This window comes from Dermacentor variabilis, chromosome 4, assembly GCF_050947875.1.
Source record: "Dermacentor variabilis isolate Ectoservices chromosome 4, ASM5094787v1, whole genome shotgun sequence".
NCBI classification, from domain to species: Eukaryota; Metazoa; Arthropoda; class Arachnida; order Ixodida; family Ixodidae; genus Dermacentor; species Dermacentor variabilis.
This window is the reverse complement of record NC_134571.1, coordinates 146218523-146242593: the sequence shown is the minus strand read 5'-3', so window position 1 is coordinate 146242593 and position 24071 is coordinate 146218523. Positions and strand designations below refer to the sequence as shown.

Below are 24071 nucleotides of genomic sequence, written 5' to 3'. Positions count from 1 at the left end.
AGCGTATTTCGCACTGTATATTCCTCAATTTTTCATTGTTTGAAATCAGGGGACTTGGAAAGTCGGCGCCGTTGTAGACGAGATACCTCTTTAAGCTAAGAAGGAAAAAATGACCAACCAAAGTATTCATTCTTGGTGGACTTCCCAATTGTCACCTGTTTACTTAGCCAGAAATCTTAACGCAAAAAAATAAGAGAAAAAAAGTCTCAGTCACTTCCCGCACTGTGCAGAAGCAGGACCAGCGAATCTGTGTATGTGGGCTCCTTAAAGGGAAGCTGAAACACTTTTCGAAAAAAGTGAGTTCCCTGCGGCATTCTACAGTTTTGAGTCCACTGAACACGAATATTTTGTTTAAAAAGGGCAGAAACAAACGCAAGCGGCTGTTTTTTTTGCAAGAAAACGCGCACCAGCGCCTCAGGGCATCGCGCGAACGCCACTGTTGCCCGTGATTGGTCGGGACCGCTTTGACGTCATTCACGGGGATCGCCGGTCGGCGCCGCCGTTTCAGAGCGTAGCCTTCTCTATGGCGTAACACACTGTTCTGTTCTGGCTTCACAGCTGAATGGTAAGCAATATGGAACGTTCTCGCTGTCTCGGAGAGCTTGTACTTTAGCCGTACATGTTCGAACCGACAGCCGATACAGAAAACGACGGGGGCATACGGGGGCAACAACGATGTTGAGTGTGCCAACAGCGAGAGCGATGTGTGCACCTTCTCGCACGTTGGAAGTCTTAGCTGGTACATATGTCTTTTCATGTAGCTGCACGTTCCAATGAAGGGAGAAAAAATGCGCTAAAGTGTCACTGGGAACTTGCTGCTGGAAGAATGCCGAAGCACTAACATCTCAGTAGATTGTAAACACGGGTGCAATTCGGCGATGTCATGCACCTTGCCGCTGCTTGTCTAAAGTTCCGTGGTTTTTGCGTGTTGATACACGATCGTGAACATAAGTGCCACGTTTGGCTACTTCAAACTCTTCAACATTATCTGCCTGTGTCACACTGGCTGCTTCAAGCTTTTCGATTGGTGATGGTAGTGGAACAGGTTCATCAGGGGCTTGGTTCTCAAGGTGCTCTGCTAGAACCTGAAAGAGTGCAAGGCATGATGTCATGAATTTCAGCATATCATGCATATCAGAAAACATGACAACAGTTGGATTACTTACAGTAATTGAAATACTTTTTTCAGTAATTTATGTGATGGATTAGTTGTCTAGTGATTTAGTAATGTGAATTATTTGGTGTCTGTATTTCATGGCTAAAGTAATGTATTAATTGCGTTAAATATGCACCAGTAAGCTGTGTACGGCGCCAGAACGTTGGTAGTATGGTGAGGTGGTCGTGGAGGAACATGGGGGGGAGGGCATGAAATGTTGGCAAGTGTATGTTACCTTGAAGAGAGGTTGGCGTCCCTTTATACTTTGCTTTTTGTTTCTTGTATGCATGAAAACTTTTTGGAAGCAATCGTAAAGTAATACCATTAATTTTTGAAAGCAGTAATTGGTAATGTAATTCATATCAATGAGCGTAATAGGAAAGTAATGAGTAATGTATTATATTTACTTTCAAATAATAATTTTGCCATGCGTGATGCATAGCCAGTTAAAGGCAAGAAAAAATTTTTTGTCCAGCAGCGGTGCCTGTATTGGGCTAGACCACGTCGAACGTTCACAAGTTCAATACCTGACAACGTTACTTCAACAACAACGATGTTGAGTGTGCCAACAGCGACAGCGATGTGTGCACCTTCTCGCACGTTGGAAATCTTAGCTGGTACATATGTCTTTTCATGTAGCTGCACGTTCCAATGAAGGGAGAAAAAATGCGCTAAAGTGTCACTGGGAACTTGCTGCTGGAAGAATGCTGGAAGGCGTCGGCACAGCCCGTTCGCCTTGACACGGGCGTGGCTGTGCCGACGCTCATTTTTGCGGCATTTCGCTGCGGGTAGCAAGCTGTCATTGCGAAATCTACGTAACGAAGTTTTTAGGCGCCGAGTTCAACGCGAGCATGAAAATATTACCGTAACGCCTTATGTCGTGCGACATGAACACGAATACTGAACAGGTAAACCTGCGGGCACCGCGTGGTAGGACGAATAGCAAATATCACTGAATGCGCAAGCGTACCCCCGGCGAATTATTTCACCGTACCAAAACAGCGCCGAGCAAACAGCCGTAGTACACTGTTCCGTGACAAAGCGGAGTGGAAAAACAGGATGAAAACGGCAAGCACTTTGCAGGCATGTGCATATTCCCGGCTGTGCCTCCACCTCGCTTCATCATAGGCAGCTGTAAGGCCGTTTGTTCGACACTCAGGTGATCACCCGTTTAAAAAATTGCCCGAGTACACATTAAAACCCTTACCTCACCCTTTCTCCTCTTGGCGGAGGCCGCTCTTGGAACTGGCAAAGTGTTTCTCTTGTGGGAGAATATAGACAGAACAACACCGGCCTTCAGTCGCGCCGATTTAATTGGAATACTGATTTCCCGCATCGTTGTCAAGCTCCGATGATAATCACTGTAGCGGAAATGGTCCGAACACAGCATATTTGATTTCGTCGGTAAGAAATTATCTCTCCTCACCGCACAGACCGACTGCGCTGCAAGTTTCTTGCCCTTCGGGAACGTGTGAAACACCACATCGTCTCGCCCGCCGTGTTCGCACAGCCTAATGCTGCACAGAACGAGGGTATGTTGGGCGCCCTTGGCTGTAGGCACTCACGCAACACAGAAAGGAAGCACAGTTAACGAAAATCGCAAAAGAAAACAAACGTGAGCGGGGGCAGATCTCTCGTAGCATCGTTTAGTAAAGCGCAGGACGGAAAGAAACATGCCAGCACATGCCAGCACGCCGGTCCGGTAGTGCGGTCCCCGGGAATGACGTCACCCTCGCCGGTTCTCTCCTCTGGCTGCCTCCTCACCCGTCGCTCCGGGAAGCGACGGGGGCGTGTCTGCGGGGGGGGGGGGGATTTAGAAAGTGATTTCTGCCCCTTATATTGACAATACAAAGAAAAAATTTCAGAACCGTAAATTAATAGGTCTGTTCTTCCCAACCCCAGCAATTCATGGAAATTGAAAACCGTTTCAGCTTCCCTTTAATGGAGAACTGCACTTCCGCCACAGGTCGGCCCGGTGTTGCACTACCTTCGGGATCGACCCACGTATGGAGAGTGCTTAACGTCTACTTCACATCTGCTGGGGGTCGTCCCGGTATTGCACTACCTTCAGGATCGACTCACGTATCGGGAGTACTTAACCTCTGCCTCACTTCCGCTGCAGGTCGGCCCGGTATTGCAATATCCTCGGGACCTGCCCAGGTAAATAGAGTTTTCTATCAGAAGAATAAGAATGGGCTGGGGTGCGTTTGGCAGGCATTCTCAGATCATGAACAGCAGGTTGCCATTATCCCTCAAGAGAAAAGTGTATAACAGCTGTGTCTTACCAGTACTCACGTACGGGGCAGAGACCTGGAGGCTTACGAAAAGGGTTCTACTGTAATTGAGGTCGACGCAACGAGCTATGGAAAGAAGAATGATGGGTGTAACGTTAAGGGATAAGAAAAGAGCAGATTGGGTGAGGGAACAAACGCGAGTTAATGACATCTTAGTTAAAATCAAGAAAAAAAATTAGCACGGGCAGGACATGTAATGAGGAGGGAAGATAACCGATGGTCATTAAGGGTTACGGACTGGATTCCAAGGGAAGGGGAGCGAATAATATTTGGGGTTTTACGTGCCAAAACCACTTTCTGATTATGAGGCACGCCGTAGTGGAGGACTCCGGAAATTTGGCCACCTGGGGTTCTTTAACGTGCACCTAAATCTAAGCACACGGGTGTTTTCGCATTTCGCCCCCATCGAAATGCGGCCGCCGTGGCCGGGATTCGATCCCGCGACCTCGTGCTCAGCAGCCCAACACCATAGCCACTGAGCAACCACGGCGGGTAAGGGGAGCGAAGCAGGGGGCGGCAGAAAGTTAGGTGGGCGGATGAGATTAAGAAGTTTGCAGGGACGACATGGCCACAATCAGCACGTAACCAGGGTAGTTGGAGAAGTATGGGAGAGTACTTTGCCCTGCAGTGGGCATAACCAGGCTGACGATGATGATGATTATGATGATCATTATTATTATTTACACACAAACATGATCCTGGGGGAACTAACCCTTAGCACATTCGCTGTAAAATTGGCTACACATTTGCGTTTCTTAGTTAATTGATTAATTATATTATTTAATGACGAAGACGAATACGGGAGATCTGGCACTAGCGCGTTCGCGCGGGGGCGCCGAGGGGCTCCAACAAGCCAGCTGGGGAAGAAGACAACGACTCTGGATCCAATCGTGACGATTATTCTTTTGTGTTAACACACGAACACTATCCTGGGGAATGTAGTCCTTAACAGCTTCGCTATAAAAACGATAACCCATCCCCTGCCAGAAAGAGGGGTGCACGCGAAGCTCGGGATCCGGGGCTCCTCGTTGTCGTAACGCCTCGGCTTCGCGCTCCCCCGCGGCGAGGTCGGCACGTTTCTCGAGCGAGTTCCCGGCGGCGTTCATGAAACGCCGCCTGTTCTTCGACTGAACGCACGATGCGCGACCCGCTCCCGCTGCCGTTCCTTCAATGCGGCCTGCTTTTTGGCAGAAGGAACCAAACGTGGCCTCCCTTAACTGACTGCCGGGCCTGATGGCGGGAAACGACGGGCGCGAGGCGAGCGAACACGCGATCAGGGGACGCCTGTGATTGGCTCGCGCCTTGCACTGCGTTTGCTACCTCATGCATATAAAACTCCGCTTTACTGGGCGCGTATGATGAACCGACAGTGACTACTCACAACTGGTGAATGTAGGGTTGAATGCTACTGTGATAAATACCATAAAGAAATGAAGAAAAACCGACAGTGGCTGAATCGGTTAGCGTGGTGGACTCGCAACCCGAAAAGCAATTTTTATTTTCGCAGCTTGGTTTCCTTTTTTTTTTTTTTTTGTACGGCAACACCGACACCTACACGATAGAGGCAACACACGCTTCGTTTGAAAATGGAAGGAAAACATGGGACGCATATGTAGTTGCTTTAGAGGCCTCTTTATTGCAGGTGGCCCGCGCTGATGAAACGGGCAATGAAAGGTTATAAAAAACAAAGAGAAAAGAGAAAGGCTTTGGATCGTACTGATGGCTCAAAGACTTTATGCGCCTGAGCAGATGCGTGACAAGTCAGTTTTAACGGAGTTGTCAGTCGAAATGCGATGCAATATAAAAAAATAAAAATTTTGACAGCTAGAAAGGGTAAAGAGGAATTTTTTAGAGATAACCGGAAAGACAAAAAAAAAAAGATGTGCTGTTTTAAGTGTGGAAACCACAACATGATTATGAGCTACGTTGTAGTGGGAGACTCCGGAAAATTTTTTTTTTTAGCACATGCGGTTCTTTAACGTTAAACTAAATCTAAGTACACGGACGCTATTGCATTTCGCTCCCGTCGAAATGCGGCCACCGCAGCCGGGATACGAACCCGCCGACTTCGTACTTAGCGGCGCAACGCCACGGCCACTAAGCCAACACGGCGGGTAAAATATGGAAATCTATTGTAAATTAAATAGGAGCTAGCAAACTCTTTTGTTTTATTGTTGTTATTGCTCCAATGAAATGATGACATACCGTGCAATCCAAATTTAGGTATTATGCGCATGCTATCAGAAAAATTTACGCGCAGCAGTATAGAGGTGGTGAGAGTTCAGTATCGTCCTCACTTGGTTGTTTATATCTTTGATAAGAGGAATCTACTCAGTACACGAAATTTTCCGCAGTTTAGGCGAGCGTAAAAACAAGTTCCAACTTCCTTTTTAGATCCCGAGGATGACAAATGCGCGACGGAGGTTGATTGATTTGAGCGAAAGGAAGGAAATATACAGTCAGAGCACAATATATCTTCTAGGACAAAAAAAAAAAAAAGAAATGAAAGATAAAACATCGTCTCAGAATTGCGGTAAGCATTTTTGAAACTTAAGCAAAACTTGGGGTTGCCTACATAATTTGCTATCAAACAACCACATTATTTCGTCTCCAATCATTCGCGATCACTCATGCTCGCTTCGGGGGAAATATTCGCGGTGGAATGTTTGTGTCTATAAACAAAACGCCAGCCAATATTATACATCAGTTTTTCATATGGCGACGTTGTATTGTGATATAATTGTAATCGCCATCGTCGTTGTTGTTGTGGCTGTTATTGTCATCATAATCATCTCATTACCATCGACCTATCCATACATGTCCACTGCAGATTTTCCGCTACCTCGAATTACCCGTTGCGCATAAAATATTCCTTCGTTTCACCTTGCGCTTTCAAATTTACTAATCTCTTTAGAGCACCGAATCCCCTGGGGATAAGGATGCCTGCTGTGAATTCAGTAGAGAGAAAAAGACGACACAAGCTAACACTCCCCGCCACTTCAGAGCGTCGATGAGCCATTTGACGGAGTGGTAAGAGCAGAAAAAGTCGTAAAGTAATGAATATATCGCCTTTGTTCGAAATTTCAGTAGTGTTTACAGTACCACCGATGCGGCCTCAAGCGCATGCTTCTTCTATTTCTCCTCTGTAAGAAAGACGCGTTATTTAGCTCCCACAATTTTATGAAGTGCTAGAACCGTTTCTTTAGAGCGTGTCTTCGCGGGCACTAAGAGGCAAAGCGTTAGTACGTGTCTGGCACGTGTATTCATAAGACTACAGCGTTTCGAGTGCTGCTTAGAGCGTGCGTGAAGGTACTTAGAAATAAGGTCGAACTTCCGTGTAGTTTCGAGCACGTATTTTACGCAACATTGTTTTCTGGGTATTTCTTTAGTGCGGGTGCTTTGTGCACAAAAGAAAGAAAAAGTAAGTCTGCGAGTCTTATTTGGAACATGTGGGTTCTTTTGAGAGGAAATTCCTGTCCTCACGGCCTTTGCTTGTCTCGCCAGACTTTTGCAGAGATCTATTGTGACGCCAGCAGCCGTTGTCCAGGTGTCGTCCTTGACCAACCCAACGAAAGCGCTGAAGAATACCCTGTGCTGTACCTCAGTCGAAAACTGACACCGCGAGAAGAGGTATTTAGCACCTCGGAGAAAGAGTGTTTGTGCATAGTATGAGCCGTTTAAAAGCTGGCATGCTATATCCAAGGTATGAAATTCACGCTCGAGCGCGATCATTGCCCTCATCTTGTATGACTGAAGCAAATGTCAGGAAAAAAAAACGGAAGACTGCTGAGACGGAGCCTCACTTTGTAGGAATAAAACTTCGAGGTCAAGTGTAGGAAAGGGAGTCAGAATAAGAATGCAGACGGTCTGAGCCGGGGATTCTAGGCAACGAACTCGGCGTATTTTTTTTTTATTAACGTGTTTTGTGCGTACCGCTATCGATGTTATCGAGATAGGCAGCCTATTTCTGCCTTGCAGAGAGCTGTCCGCGACAAATAAAATTGAGAGAGACACAGACAGAGAGAGGGGTAGAACCTTGTAAAGCAATGCGGGGATCATAACGTCCGGTAGGCGTGTCGCTCGGGAACGCCTAAAGTGTGTGCGTGTGCTTATGCATATTCAGGAAGAAGGCCACAACGAATCGAGGGCTGCACCTTCGACCTGCAGTGTGACATCAGCCATCACTTCTAGAACAATCCCTGAGGTCGCGACCGAACATTGACGCTTCGGGCAATTTGACAGCTTGTCATCCTCAGGTCGAATCTCTTGGTGGTGGAGGTGTCTGTTACCTCTCAACCCGACCAAGGACATTAATTATATGTTTGCCACGAGGCAACCTCACCCATCCATCAGCGCCTATCCAGAAGTCAACGTATTGCTGACGGTTCCACAAAAGGCCCCTCTACCTGAACCTGATAATGATGAAAAGGGCCAACGTCCAGTGCTACCGAAGAAGGTGCCCCGATTTTGGATTCCCAGGTTTCTTTACGGTCACCTATTCCATACCAGCGGATGCAGAGCTCGGCGGATCGGTGTGAAATCCTGCGCGGGATATTGTGCCCGAGTCGACGATTATGTTTAGCCGCGATACAGTCATCAGGTTATCTAGTATAGTCGTCTAGAGAAGACGACTGGATAAAAATCGGAGACCTTTCTTGCGGAGAGGGCTGCCGTGTCCTTATGTGAAGTCAGACGTTAAATATGCTTTCGCCTGGAGTGGGCTTGCGTATCTGGGGCCAGTGTAAATAATGCAAAATAAATATTTTTTTCCTTCATTCCTGCTACCGGACGCCGTCGATGGGCTTGGTGGATTCCTGGCCCAAACGCCACCTCGAGCCGCAACACTGGCTGCCGCCAAGAGCGATGGTTCAAACAGAGAAGTTTTAATGACGGCGCGGAATGAAAACAGGCTGATTATTGCAACTCCATCTGAGTCTATTTATTTTCGTAATACGATCAATTACCCCCGCTTTATTTTCGGATAGCAATAGCTGTACGGGACGCATGTCCCTCTGTAATTCCTGTACATATTCGGCCTACAGGCGCACACATCGGTGCCTGCACGGCACTTTGGGCTGTCAGCATCCGGACAAGTTGCCTCTGGATAGAAGTCTGTACGAAGACAGCGAATTTTGTGCGCTGTTGGCAAGCATCCTAGAATGGGAGAATACAAGAACAGTTGCGCAAGGCGTTGGCTCACAAAGCTGTTCCCATGCATGGTAATAAATAATTTTTATGAATTATAGAAATAATTTATTTTCCTCAGAATACGGCTCAAAGGAATTAACTGACTCTTTAGTTCTGTGGCCGCGTAATGTAGTGTATTATTTCAAGATATTTACTTTCGCTGATGGCATTTACACAATGTAAACAATTATCATGAAATACGCGGTGACTTTCTCGTGCGATGATTTTTTATGGGACTCGCTCTAATAAATGTTACAAAATGGCTGGAGATCGTTCATACTTATCACTCATGTATAGATGAGCAGTTGTATTTGTCGTACACTGTTTTTGTTTTCCTAAAATGTTTCGTTCTTTTTTAGAACGCAGCTCTTAGGCCCTCGTTCCTGCGGCCAGCGTCGGCGTTGTCCCTCGTACGCGAGCGAACGAGCACAGCGAAAGATGAAAGCGAGCGCGGAGCGCAGCGGGAGATGAAATCATAGAGAGCGAGGAGGAAAGCGGGAGAGGAGGCTACAGTGAAAGCATGAGGCGGAAAGCAAAGAAGGAGAGTACGAAGAAAGGGTGAGGTGGAAAGCAGAGCGCCGCGCGAGACTACGAGATGGTGCCGTAACATTTGCAATCTGATTGCATGCGCGACGCGAATTGCGTAGTGCTTTCTCGAAGTCACGCGAGAACAAGCGGTGACACCGAACCCTCTACGAGTCACGTATGAAAGCCGACGCGCTTGACCCGCAGATCAGATTTTCGACGATCGCCGACTCTGCTCGCCGCTATCGTTGAGCTTGAGTGCTACTTGTTTTGCAAGGCTTCGCTCCGTTAGCAACGTACGTGCCGCACGAGACATACTAGACAGTTTTAGTTACACGTACGTAGAGGCTTCGCATACGTAGAGCTTCTACGTGTCAGCAGTGCGCATGCGTAGTACGTAGCGATCGCGCGCGCGTCTCACGGACGTACGTGAGATTCAATTCTTTGCGTGCGTTTCTTGCGCACGTAGACTGCTTCGCGCGGGAGTTCCACGAGATCACCAACAAGCGATAGCGGGCCGCGCGTGCGCAGACGGCTCGCAATGAAACACGGCGACAGGATTGAATTGGCTACCGCCGTGTTCACATTTCCCGATAGATGGAGCTACGGGGTCCCTCTTGGCGTGCGTCGCGTACGTGTAGCTAAAAGCGTTTCAGATGGCGTGCACGTAAGGTACGTAGGCTTTTCACGTTTGCGTACGTGAAGCCTCTACGTACGTGTAACTAAAACTGTCTACTGTCCGCGCCAGCCAATCTATCGCGAAATGAAAACACGTATAGAAATGCGCTCAAATTTCGCATTAGGCAATATTGTAATCGTCGGTGAATTTTTTTTTATTGTGAAAAATTTTCATTGCTTCTTTCTTCCTCTTTACCCCTCAACAGTGGTTTGTTCTATTTGCGATTTCATATGTCGGCCCTTCTTAGGCAATATTTTCATTTTGTCGGAATTATTAAATGACAACGAACAGACGCGTCATGAAAACCACGTACAAGAACTCTTCAAGCTCATTTATTTGCAAAGGTTGCGTCGAAGTCAAGTAACCATAATAACCATAATGGCATAAACAGCGAAAGTGGTAATGAAGAGGGGAAGATTTGGTAATGCTTGACTGGAAACGCTTGCAGCTGGTTACCCTTCAAATGGGAAGGGGAGCAACGGGCAGAAAAATAAGAGCCTGATGGAGAAGATCCGCTGAAGCGTGATAAAAAAAAAAAATCGGCAAGCTGCTCACTACGTCGAACAAAAACATAAACATAAACGTGGAAACTTATAGACCAATATCACTAACAAGTTGCTGCTGCAAATTAATGGAACACATAGTAAGTAAAGCCGTCATGACATACTTAGAAGAAAATAACGTATTATATCCTGAGCAACACGGTTTTAGAATAGGCTTGTCAACTATAACAGAATTATTAGAAATAACACATGACTTCGCATCAATAATTAACTCCAAATTCCAAGCTGATGCTATTTTTATTGATTTTTCGAAGGCTTATGATCGCGTCGTGCACTGTAAACTAATCGAGAAAATAAAGTCTATCGGAATTGAACACAATGTAGCAGAATGGATAGCAGCCTATCTGTCAAACCAAACTCAATATGTTACCATAAATAATTATGACTCGGACCAACTCGAAGTTTATTCAGGGGTACCACAGGGGTCCATATTGGGGCCATTATTATTTCTCATATACGTTAACGACATCGCTGATTGTGCAGAAAATGGAGTAAAATTGCGGCTCTTCGCCGATGACTTGGTAATTTATACAAGCGTGCAAGGAATCGAGGACAGCTTAGACTAAATACTACACTGAGCAATTAACCCGCTGGTGTGACATGTGGGGAATGGAAATTAATCTTAAGAAAACACAGTATATGACCATAACTCATAGAAAGTCGATCTTTAGGTTCAATTATACATTAATGGGCAACGATTTAATACAAACTGACACAGTAAAATATTTAGGCATAACCTTTACAAGCGCGTTAAAATGGAATAATCCATATCAATAATACATGTACGAAGGCCTTCCGAACACTCGGTTTCTTGCGAAGAAAATTAACTGCAGCACCATCCTATGTGAAAGTAACAGCATATAAAACTTTAGTAAGGCCAATTCTTGAGTATGGTAGCGTAGTGTGGAACACGCACCAGAAAGGTCTCTCACAGAAATTAGAAAGTATTAAAAAGAAAGCGTTGCGATTTATATACCATAAGTATTCTCGACACGAAAGCGTAAGTGCTCTTAGAAGCCAGGCAGCACTGCCTACCCTTGTTTGACGGCGTCGTGTGGCTGTCATGAAATTTCTTTTTATGCTATGTAATGACAACATTAATATAGATAAGCGAGATTACGTGCAGCCACCACACCGACACTCCCATAGATCCTATCATAATAAACGCATCAGGCAGTATCCGACACAGTGCGACACGTTTAGATATTCATATTTCCCATGGGCAATCGAAATCTGGAATTCGTTGCCAAAGGAAATTGTAGAATCAGATTCTGTAGATGGCTTTGTTGCAAAATATTGGAGCCATATTTTCGTTGTTCATGAAAGTATTTGGGTGCGTAGTTTAAAGGTAATGCGTTGGTTTAGTGATTGGACACTAGTGCACGTGTGATTGCATACTGCCTTATGATTTCAAATGTAAATATTGCAATGTGCTGAATAGTGGTGTTTTATAGATCCACAATAACTACAAGAATGTTATACGACTAATATTGGAATTGTTTTGAGCACCTTTTGTTATTCCTCGATTCATGAGAAACAAAGAAAGGGTCTTGTGTTGAATACCAGTTTTGTATGACAGTTTTTTTTCTTTCTATATTTCTTCTTCTTTCTTTTTTTCCTGTTTTTCCCATGCTTACGTGTATTTTTACAACCCACTTCCTGTTTGGGCCTGTGCAAAGGCCTACAGTATTGGTAAATAAATAAAATAAATAAAAACTTCGCCGCCATAAAATTACTCGAAGATACTTCTAAGCGTTACAATGCGGTAATGTTCAAGAGGTCTAATTGGCTGCAAATGCGACTGAGAACTGTAAAGGCCCAACCACATGGGATATGCGTAGCATAACATCTTTGAATCTGCACGCGTGTGACTAAGGCAAGCCCAACTCGATAAGCTCACAAGTACGCTCTTCAATGTACGTAGCACAGTGTTGCTAGATAACCCTCAGAAGAAATGTTCAAGTTTGGCTTTGAGAAAAGTTCATTTTATAGCGCAGCTGTTAAGGCCAGAATACATGGAGCGAATATGCGACGAATAGTCGGCGTTTGACGCCCGGCGGCGTACGCGCGACGCGCGGCGGCGAAGAAAACGTCGTTCGCCGCCGATCCAGCTGGCGCAGAAAAGTTCGTCGGGCGGCGACGATACCGGAAGCGGCAAACGAGCGGCGCCCCAAAGCGAGCCAATCAGGTCTCACTATCCGCCCCGACTTCCGGCTAGGCTTCCCCGCTTGTCCGTGTATCCCGATCCCGCTCTATCGTTCACGCCGGTCTCCCGCTTTTCGTATTCATGGCATCCAAAGCAGTTACTAAGTTAATAACAGCCATGGTTAGACAAGCTCACGTGCGCTACTTTCGGGTCTGTTTGCTTCGGCCGCGCGCGCGTTGAGCCACAGAACAGAGCCGCGGAGTTAGAAAGGCGAAAGTTGTTTACCCGCCCATAGCATAGCATCGCCGCTTTCTTTAAACTACATCGGCACATGAATGTCTCAAACACATAAAAAACATTAGAAATCATTTCTAAACAAAATTTTACGCGTTTTTAGGGTGTTCCGCAATTCAAAAGCGATAATAGTTGTCGTTAAAGTTCTTTTTTTGTTTTATGTGTTTCACTACAGCGCATTTGCCTCGTCTATATTTGAAGTAGTGGCTTAGCGCGAATTAAACTGCCTAGCCACGCCGATAACAACGCAGCGACTCACCGGCGGCGGCCGCCGTGTCTTCGCTCCATGTAGCGCAGCCCGACGAACATACGGCGTCGCGGCGTGGCAGATTTTCTGCCGCCCGAACTTCGTCGCGAAAGTTCGCTCCATGTATTCTGGCCTTTAGGCAACAGTTTCTGCGGCGAGCGTCGGCGTGGTCCTTCGGCGTAACCGAGCGAACGAGAACAGCGAAATATGAAAACGTACGCGGAGCGCAGCGTGAGAAGAAAAGCGTACTACCGCGCAAGACTTTCGACGACCGCTACGAGATGGCGCCAGACGAGCGCGCCGTCTAAAGTCCATTGATAATTTGAAAGTAGCGACACACTTTGAACTCTGCCGCCGCCGCGCGACCTCCTCGCCTCCTCCTCGCCCCTTGCGCGCTCCCCAGCGGCAACCAGTTTTTCCCCCGTTTTTCTGCACGACGATTGATCTCCCTGCCGTTGCCCTTGGAAACGCGCTCAACTTGAGTTTTGCTTGTGTTTTTCATTTTCGTTCGCGCCATTTTCCTCCTCAGCACGGCTGGCTCGGCGCTTTAGCTCGGCGTTGCGAACGTTGTACGCTGTGTTTCCTGCTCTATGTGCTAGTGCTATGCCGGGCTGTTGCGCATATAACTGCAGCAAGAAGCCTGAAGACGGTTATGCCGTTTTTATTATACCACAAGGAAAGCGTGACGGCTTGCGCATGAAGCAGTGGCTGCATGACATTGGCCGAAAGAACTTTGTTCCGACAAAGAACAGCGTTGGTTGCGAGCTGAGGCGTCTTTCTTATAGCTCGTTGCAAAGCATCCCGTAATGCTGCATTTTTTTTTTCATTCTTCCGGCCTGCTCACCAGCGTTTTTGTTGCGGTTGTCCTCAGTATGCTTAATATTCTGGGGCGGCTCCATCGCCTCGTACATCGCTAACTGTTGTTATTCAGTCGGAAGTGCTGCATTATAGATTCTGCTTTGCGCGCTGAAAAAAATTAGTGGCAAGTATACCCGTGGTATGCAAAGGTGATGAGCGTTAGCTAGTCAACATTGAGTTTCCTTTTTTGTTTTAAGGCGAAAGCCTTTAGATCTCTGTTTCAAAGTGGCGTTGTAAACTGGAAATATCACGTGACCCAAGGAAGGCCAGAGGTGACCCAAAGCATGTTCACCCCTGTATAAGAGAATGATTACCCAAGTTAATTAATATATTAATCATTGACGTAAGGTGTATTAGAGAGGATTAAGGTTGATTAGAGTGTATTAAAGAAGATTAAGGTGGATTATAGCATTAAGAAGGATTAAGATGCATGAATAAAGATTAAGGTGGGTGGAGGAGGATTAAGACCGATTGGGGTTGATTAGGGTGCATGAACAGGGATTAAGGAGGATTAAGGTGGATAAAGAAAGATTAAGGTCGATTAATGTGGATTAAGGTGAATTAGGGTTGATAAAGGAGGATTAAGACCGATTAGGAGGGATTATGGTAGATTAAGGTGGATTAGGGACCGTGAAGCTGGATTATGCTTGATAGAGGTGGATTAGGCTGTATTAAGGTGGATTGGGAGTATTAAGCTGGATTAAGGTGGATGAAGGAGCATTAAGGTGGATTAGGGTGGACTAAGGTGAATTAGGGTTCACTCAGTGGTAAGAACGTTTAGTCTACCATAATCCTTCTAATGCACCACCAAATCCACATTCATCAACCATAAATATTCATTCACTTTAATCCACCATAATCCACGAAAGTCCTCCTTAATGCACCCTAATCCACCTTCAACGACCTTAATGAACTCTAACCCTCCTTAATGCACCTTAATCCTCCTTAATCAACCCTAATGCTCCCTCATTAACTGTAATCCACCCTAATCCACTATAATCGTCCTTAATTCACCTTAATCCACCCGAATCCACATTCATCTACCTTAGTCCACCCTAATCTTCCTTAATCCACCCTAATACTCCTTCATTCACTTTAATTCACTCTAGCCCGCCAAAATCCTCTTTAATGCTCCGTAATTGTTCTTAATCCACCGTTATCCTTCTTCGTGCACTTTGTTCCACCCTAATTCATTATAATCGTCCTTAATGCACCTCAGCGCACCTTCATCCACCCTAATTCACCTTCATCGACCTTAATCCAACCTAGTCCTCCTTTATGCACCTTAACCCACCTTCATTCACCCTAATGCACCTTCATCGACTTTAATCCACCTTAATCCTCCTTAACGCACCTGAATTCATCTTAATCCAATCACTAACCAATCATTACTTTGCTAATCATTAATAATCTCTTATACGCGGCTGCACATGCTTTAGTTCGCTTCCCGCCTTCCTTCGGTCCCGGGATATTTTCTGTAGCTCACAACGAGACCTTGAAACAGAGGTGTAAGGCTTTCGCTTATCAAGCCACACACAAAGGGATGTGTCACAAGCAATACTACATCAGACGCACGAAGTAAAGCGTCTGATCATGTGGCAGAAAAATTGTCTGGAGTATAGAACTCGCCTCAAAGCTCCATTTACATCGGTATAGCCCGTTCATACGGCTTGAAGAAAAAACCGACCTCCTCATAAACGTTGCCTCCAGCATTATCGATGCTGTTATTAGCATTTCTCAAAATTTTCAACCCCATTGGGGCGCGCAACTGGCTCAAAATAACACGCCTCCATAGAATCCTGCGGCCCGTCCGCGGGAGCCCAGGAGGAAAAGCGCGCCGTGCGCAGCCGGCAGGCGAGGAGAATCGAGGACGAAGCGCCGTGAGGAGGAGAGTGTCGCTACTTTCAAATTATCAAAGGGCTTTAGCGCCGTCTAGCGCCGTCGTCTGTTTACCGATGGCATACGGCGAGCGCCTCGCACGATACCAAACATGAAAACAACGCGCTGCATGATCGGAGGTCTGCCTGCGGCGACTCCTGTGAATCGCGCCCTCGCGTCAACTACGCACTGCCTGTCGTGATCTCCCGATTAGCGAGGCAGTCGCGTCACACTTCGCTCCGTTTGCAACGTCCCGCCCGAGAGAGATTGTCTGCGCCAGTCAATTTATATCGAGAAATGAAAACACGTATAGAGCTGTGCTCAACTTTTGCATTAAGGAGTATCGTAATCGTCGGCCAATTTTTAACTTCGTCATGCTACTTTCTTCATTTATGAATATTAGAGTGGTACTACATTGATTTCTTTTTTTAAATTGAGGAATAAACGCCATTTTTATGTGTACAAACAGTGCACCTGTGCGGGAAGTTTACATGCCAGTTACGTCATGCCGGCGCACAGCCCACTTGTGTCTCGTACGCTCAGAATCAGGCATTGCCTGGCGACCGCGTCCCCTCGCTTAGACACGTACCACAGGCGGACACGTCTTCACGGACATGTCTTCGCGGACGCGTGACGCGTAGAGAGGCGCGTGCGATTAGCCCCGTGCAGTTGGGCCTGAACAGGCATTCCTCGTGCTGTCTGTACTGTGTCTCGCATATGCACGCGGTATCTGTGCTTTCCGAAGTACTCGGTGTTTATTGCCGTACTCTTGACAGCTATGACGTATCTGTCAGCTACGTAGCTATGACAGCTATGACAGCTAGACAGCGGTGGCGTAGAGGTAGAACACCCGCCTCGCGTGCAAGAGGTCCGTGGTTCGAATCCCGGTGCCGGCAATTTTCCACCGGATTAAAAAAAAAATCCGCGTGGTGATAAAATTGCACAAACAGGCCTGGAGTGTGGCCTGATCCCGGTGACCAGAACCGGTAACGCACTCCCTCACCAGAGCAGGATTGGCCACCCTGGTGCAGTACTTGGCCACAACCTCCTATGAACACAACAATCAAACCCCGGCCCTCAGTGGAATCGGCGGTGGGGAGAGTGAAAACCAAATACACTATACTAATGGGCGACTTTAATGCCAAGGTAGGCAAGAAGCAGGCTGGAGACAAGGCAGTAGGGGAATATGGCATAGGCACTAGGAATAGCAGGGGAGAGTTATTAGTAGAGTGAGTTTGCGGAAAAGAATAATATGAGGATAATGAATACCTTCTTCCGCAAGCGGGATAGCCGAAAGTGGACATGGAGGAGCCCGAACGGCGAGACTAGAAATGAAATAGACTTCATACTCTGCGCTAACCCTGGCATCATACAAGATGTGGACGTGCTCGGCAAGGTGCGCTGCAGTGACCACAGGATGGTAAGAACTCGAATTAGCCTAGACCTGAGGAGGGAACGGAAGAAACTGGTACATAAGAAGCCGATCAATGAGTTAGCGGTAAGAGGGAAAATAGAGGAATTCCAGATCAAGCTACAGAACAGGTATTCAGCTTTAACTCAGGAAGAGGACCTTAGTGTTGAAGCAATGAACGACAATCTTGTGGGCATCATTAAGGAGTGTGCAATGGAAGTCGGTGGTAACTCCGTTAGGCAGGATACCAGCAAACTATCGCAGGAGACGAAAGATCTGATCAAGAAACGCCAATGTATGAAAGCATCTAACCCTACAGCTAGAATAGAACTGGCAGAACTTTCGAAGTTAATCAACAAGCGTAAGACAGCTGACATAAGGAAGTATAATATGGATAGAATTGAACATGCTCTCAGGAGCGGAGGAAGCCTAAAAACAGTGAAGAAGAAACTAGGTATTGGCAAGAATCAGATGTATGCGTTAAGAGACAAAGCCGGCAATATCATTACTAATATGGAAGAGATAGTTCAAGTGGCTGAGGAGTTCTATAGAGATTTATACAGTACCAGTGGCACCCACGACGATAATGGAAGAGAAAATAGTCTAGAGGAATTCGAAATCCCGAAGGTAACGCCGGAAGAAGTAAAGAAAGCCTTAGGAGATATGCAAAGGGGGAAGGTAGCTGGGGAGGATCAGGTAACAGCAGATTTGTTGAAGGATGGTGGACAGATTGTTCTAGAGAAACTGGCCACCCTGTATACGCAATGCCTCATGACCTCGAGCGTACCGGAATCTTGGAAGAACGCTAACATAATCCTAATCCATAAGAAAGGGGACGCCAAAGACTTGAAAAATTATAGACCAATCAGCTTACTGTCCGTTGCCTACAAAGTATTTACTAAGGTAATTGCAAATAGAATCAGGAACACCTTAGACTTCTGTCAACCAAAGGACCAGGCAGGATTCCGTAAAGGCTACTCAACAATAGACCATATTCACACTATCAATCAAGTGATAGAGAAATGTGCAGAATATAACCAACCCTTATATATAGCTTTCATTGATTACGGGAAAGCGTTTGATTCAGTCGAAACCTCAGCAGTCATGGAGGCATTACGGAATCAGGGTGTAGATGAGCCATATGTGAAAATACTGGAAGATATCTATAGCGGCTCGACAGCCACCGTAGTCCTCCATAAAGCAAGCAACAAAATCCCAATAAAGAAAGGCGTCAGGCAGGGAGATACGATATCTCCAATGCTATTCACAGCGTGTTTACAGGAGGTATTCAGAGACCTGGATTGGGAAGAATTGGGGATAAAAGTTAATGGAGAATACCTTAGTAACTTGCGATTCGCTGATGATATTGCCTTGCTTAGTAACTCAGGGGATCAATTGCAATGCATGCTCACTGACCTGGAGAGGCAAAGCAGAAGAGTGGGTCTAAAAATTAATATGCAGAAAACTAAAGTAATGCTTAACAGTCTCGGGAGAGAACAGCAATTTACAATAGGCAGCGAGGCACTGGAAGTCGTAAGGGAATACATCTACTTAGGGCAGGTAGTGACGGCGGATCCGGATCATGAGACGGAAATAATCAGAAGAATAAGAATGGGCTGGGGTGCGTTTGGCAGGCATTCCCAAATCATGAACAGCAGGTTGCCATTATCCCTCAAGAGAAAAGTATATAATAGCTGTGTCTTACCAGTACTCACCTACGGGGCAGAAACCTGGAGGCTTACGAAAAGGGTTCTACTCAAATTGAGGACGACACAACGAGCTATGGAAAGAAGAATGATAGGTGTAACGTTAAGGGATAAGAAAAGAGCAGATTGGGTGAGGGAACAAACGCTTGTTAATGACATCTTAGTTGAAATCAAGAAAAAGAAATGGGCATGGGCAGGACATGTAATGAGGAGGGAAGATAACCGATGGTCATTAAGGGTTACGGACTGGATCCCAAGGGAAGGGAAGCGTAGCAGGGGGCGGCAGAAAGTTGGGTGGGCGGATGAGATTAAGAAGTTTGCAGCGACGGCATGGCCACAATTAGTACATGACCGGGGTTGTTGGAGAAGTATGGGAGAGGCCTTTGCCCTGCAGTGGGCGTAACTAGGCTGATGATGATGATGATGACAGCTATGATGAATGGCCGAGTAAAACTGCGAAATGTTAACAAATTTGGGACTACATTTGATGACGTCATCGCTGTCGCGGCTTCTGCAACTTGGTGCCTGTAATTTTTCGGAGCGGATGGATAACTAATTACTTGGGAAGAAATGTTGACCGTTCCCAACAAGAAGTGCAATAGCGTGTCTGACTTGGCGTTACAATTTATAGTCTGGTCTGCGTGTTGTCATGCTTTGAGTATTTTTGCTGAAACTAATACACACTTATCAAATCACCCCAAAAGAAAAGACGTATTTTGAAAATGGTATCTTTAAGTTGCTTTAGCTTTCCTAATTGTAGCATGCACTAATTACCAATGTATTCCAATATGGAGAATCACCGTGAAACAAAGCCATCTAGGAAACGAAACTAACCTTTAACGCCAGGGGAAAGCACACATAGTCCTGCTGCGATAATCAGAAGGTGCGCAATGTTCATTCTTCATTAATACGTTTCCACCTAGCAACAAAAGTACACCGGGTTAATGTCACTCATTCCATGAAATCGCAAAATATTAGACGAGACGCAGTGGCGTAGCAACAGGGGGGGGCAGGGGGGCCGTGGGCCCCGGGTGCAAGGGGCCAGTGGGGGGGGGGGGGGGTGTCATATACGTCTGAAGACACCCGGAACATGTTGATATCCTCGCCTTCCTCGATTACAACCGGGGTAGGGGCGGTGGGGTGTGACAGAAGACCTATGGGCCCCGGTTGCCAGACGACCTAGCTACGCCACTGACGAGACGTCTCATTAATTGTGCATTCAGTTAACGAGAATCGGTCATCAATATTCAGGCATGCATCACACGTGAAGAGCGCCTAGAGTGTCAATAAGTGGAGCCTCAGACAAAAAAATTTCTGTATAGAATAATCCACAGCTGTATAAAATTTGGTCCTCGTTGCTTTCTTCAATGTCTTGAAATGTTCACTGAGAGAGAGAGAGAGAGAGAGAGAGAGATAGAAAATGGGCACCATTGCTGATTTCGCTAGCTAGTTGCAGGCTACATGTATTGCGAATACTGTGACGTAGTGGCGGCGGTGCACAGGAAGCCGAAGTGATGCGTCGTAAAGCAGTAAAGTGATGCAGTTTATTGAGCGAACTTATGCCCGCGAAAAGAGCGAAAAGGAAACTCGGCAGCGGGGCAAACAGCAAACTCGAACGTCCAGTGTCGAATCGAGCCCGTGCATGCCCGTGCGGTCAGCCGTTCGTTCTTCATGACACGCCCCAAGAACCTTGGAGCATGCGCGTCAATCATATCTGATGTTCCCGTCTATCGAGAGTTTCAGGAGGCACCAACAGTCTGATATCGCTGCGGCATTGTAGCGCTGCAACGAAAACGCGGTAAGCAGGCGGCGCCGAAGGTTGGCGAAATGTCGTTGCCGCTGGTGAGCGGACATGCCTTTCTGGACTTCAATGCCTGCACGCGAACAGTCGGAGCGGGTGGCAACGCTTATAAATCTGTCTGTAATCGTGTTTAGACATTCGACAATGACATCTAAATGACATGATATTATCGTGTTCGTAATAAATTTCTGGAGGCTGCTCGTACACCACAGTTAACTAAGTTGACATTTTTAAACATCGCTTTCTTACAAAAATCGCTGATGCGAGAAGGCAGACATGAAAATTCAATAGAAAGCGTGGGATGACCTGTACCGCGTATGCAGTATGTTGGAAACGGGAAAGTTGTACTCGTATGATATATAAGTTTGCGAACTATCGAATGGACGAAGGAGGAAGGGGGGGGGGAGACTGGCGATCATCAAGCCTTTGACTGCCGGGAGCCGCCAGTCTACGTTCAAAAATTTGAAAATTTTTAGCTTCTAACATATCATTATATGTGTAGTAGTTTCCTGGCTAACAATCGCTACCAATACAAATATAGGTACCGTGAATCGTTAGGGCTTACAATGGAACTATAGTGCTTGGAAGCGTTTGGGTGCGAACTAGATGGTACAGGTCATTCGGACAAGGAAGAGTACAGACAACGCTGGTCCTGCGCTCTTACTTGTTCGCGTGTTTTTGGGCGCCGCTTAAAGTGAATGAACTATAGTACCCCAGCCAAAACGAGAACACCTTTATGTTTATAAGTATGCAACAGAGTGCAAAAGAGAATACGCTGCAACCGAGCTCTCATGAATTATAATAAGAAAATCTGGTGTAATTACTGATTATTATTCCTTAAAGAAAAGGATGGGTCGGCAAATTTGGCCGTCTCGACTGGATCCAGTTGAGGCTTGGAACATTAGCTAAAAATTCGGGACTTTCCCGCCACATGTGCGACATTTGGTAAGCCTAATTGCATGTTGTGCGCTAGAGAAACTGGTTATGGCGCTATGCACGAGATTAATGACAGTTTAAGCAAGCGAATTTGACTAAAAATTTACTCTCAAGCATTGACAAGCAATCCAAGTGAGATGCAATATGTTACCTGACTTGTGATGCTCCGAGAAGCAGTGGGCACCTTTATCAACGATACGCAGTTAAATGAGATCATCGCAAATGTATTTTAAGAATATTTCTTTCTATTTCCTTCTTACATTAAAGTATCGCGCATAAAGCAAAGCAAGACGTGCGTGTTGCTAACGGCTGAGCGAAGAAAAAGAAAAGAAACAATAGGCCAGTGGAAATAAAACCCAGACGAAGTGTTCTGCCAGACGCAGTTGTATAGTTGCTCTCGCGTAATTACAAAAGAACACATTTTCATCGTCGCTAGGCGAACTCTTGCGAGTTATTGTTATGAGGAAAAGCGCGTCTACGTGGTTGAGATAATTTCAGTCAATCATAATATAATCGATCAATCGGTTGATCAGACGGAAATGCGTCATATCCGCCGTTGGCGTTTTTCATTTGACTCTGCTGCATGCTGTCGGCGCTTCGCGTCAGAGTCGGGCAGCTAAACGAGCCTTACAGGCTTCCTCTGGTTTGGCCTGTCGTCGCCGTCGCAGTACCTCGGCATATGTTCGGCGACGCTCTGTGCCACTTGTTGGCGGCAATGCATACATTTAAACGAAGGGAAGTGACGGTGGAATGAACATATGCGCATATGCGCACGACTCCAGCGTCGTACGCCTAAGACCACTGTAGCTCGCTAACGAAATCAGACAGATGGCGCCATCTTGTGAAAAGAAACGCTAGCATTAAGACCTTGAGCACGAAACACACTCACTTGATGGCAGCACCAACTGAAATGTGAAGCTTGGAGGGAAACAGACTAGGTTTAAACGGGCAGATTTCTCGTAAGTTTATCCCATTGTTTATCCGGACGTTCCGAGATTTCAAGTCACAAAGTATTTATTTAAAGCAGCCATGAAACGAAAATGTTAAACTTTAATTATGCATTGCATATTAAACCGTAGAGTTTCAGGGCAAGCTGGTAAATTTTGAGCGCATTCGGTGCAGTAGCAAACAATTTCGTTAACCTCTCTCTACCTCTCACTTGCTCTTTCCCAACTCTATTTTTTTCTTCTAGTTGAATTTTTTTATGTCTAAGTTGAACCCTAAAGCAGCCTGGCGTCACTGAGCGGTGATGACATTAATTATGATATGGCGCCCCCGGAAATGGCTCCCTCCCTCCAGTAGCAGAAGCCGATTACAAATGTCATGTACTGCATAACACCGAAAATCGGCCTCTTCGATTATCCATCCCTTACAGCATAGGCGGAAAGCTGTCATTCTTCCGGGGGGGGGGGGGGGGAGGCTCAGCCAGCTTTCGTAACCACATTTAATATATATAGAGTTGGGGGCACCCTGTATAATTCACTCAGTAACCGCAATGAGGACCAGCTATATATATATATATATATATATATATATATATATATATATATATATATATATATTTCTTGCATTTTCAAGGAACTTCGTGCGACCTCGAAGCATTGTTCACTGAAGTGACAGCCTTATATGAGAATTTACAAGACCTCATAGTAGGAGACAGTTCAATTTCACAGCCTGAGTCCTCTCCCACCACCAAGAATCCGGCGCCTCTCGCTGGTATAATCTTCCTTCGTGTAATTGTTGTATACTTCACTATCACTAATAGTGCTTCACCTTTCCGGCGAAACTGCAGCCTCTCTCTGTCTTTTGTTTTCTTTTCCTGCGAGTCCGATTATAAGCGCTCCTTCGCATGACTGCTGTTGATTCTGATTTCGCGTGAACCCGGCTTGGCCTTATTTCAGGTACTGAGTGAATTATAGTGTTCCTCAACTATCATGAAACAAGACTTAAAGATATAGCAGTTGCGTTGCTCGAAGAAAAACTAGTGCATATTGTTTCCACTACAGTGGAGTAGCCGCCAGTGATTATTTCGTTCCTGGAATTTAATTCGATAATTGCAATTAATTATCTAATTCGACAAGTACTGTCCTAATTCGCAAAATGTCAATAAGGCATATGTAGGCACACCCAGCCCTCCCCCTCCCCCCCTCCCCGATTGACGTCTAACTGCTGTGTTTTCAGCGACGTACTAATCGCGTGCAATTTTTTCCAACTGGCAAACAAACCTCACGACATATGAAAAATATCACAAGGCTGCGCTCCGACCCGCATCCATGAAGCAGCGCCCTCAAATAAGCTAATTGAAAGCGACTACATTGCCTGTCGCAAACCCGAAGCGACAGCGCTTGCATCACCTTGATGATTGTACGGAAGGAGGACCAACAGCAGAT

At 46.0% G+C, this 24071-nt stretch overlaps 1 long non-coding RNA gene across 1 annotated transcript; it reads right to left on the bottom strand.

Annotated features, from left to right (window-relative positions):
- Window positions 1-8372: 8372 nt before the first annotated feature.
- Window positions 8373-21917, bottom strand: LOC142577999 (uncharacterized). The gene is made up of 3 exons (XR_012827125.1): window positions 21833-21917; window positions 19779-19863; window positions 8373-8604 (listed from the first exon to the last, which is right to left on the bottom strand). It is a non-coding gene; the product is annotated as an uncharacterized LOC142577999 (long non-coding RNA).
- Window positions 21918-24071: the final 2154 nt, after the last annotated feature.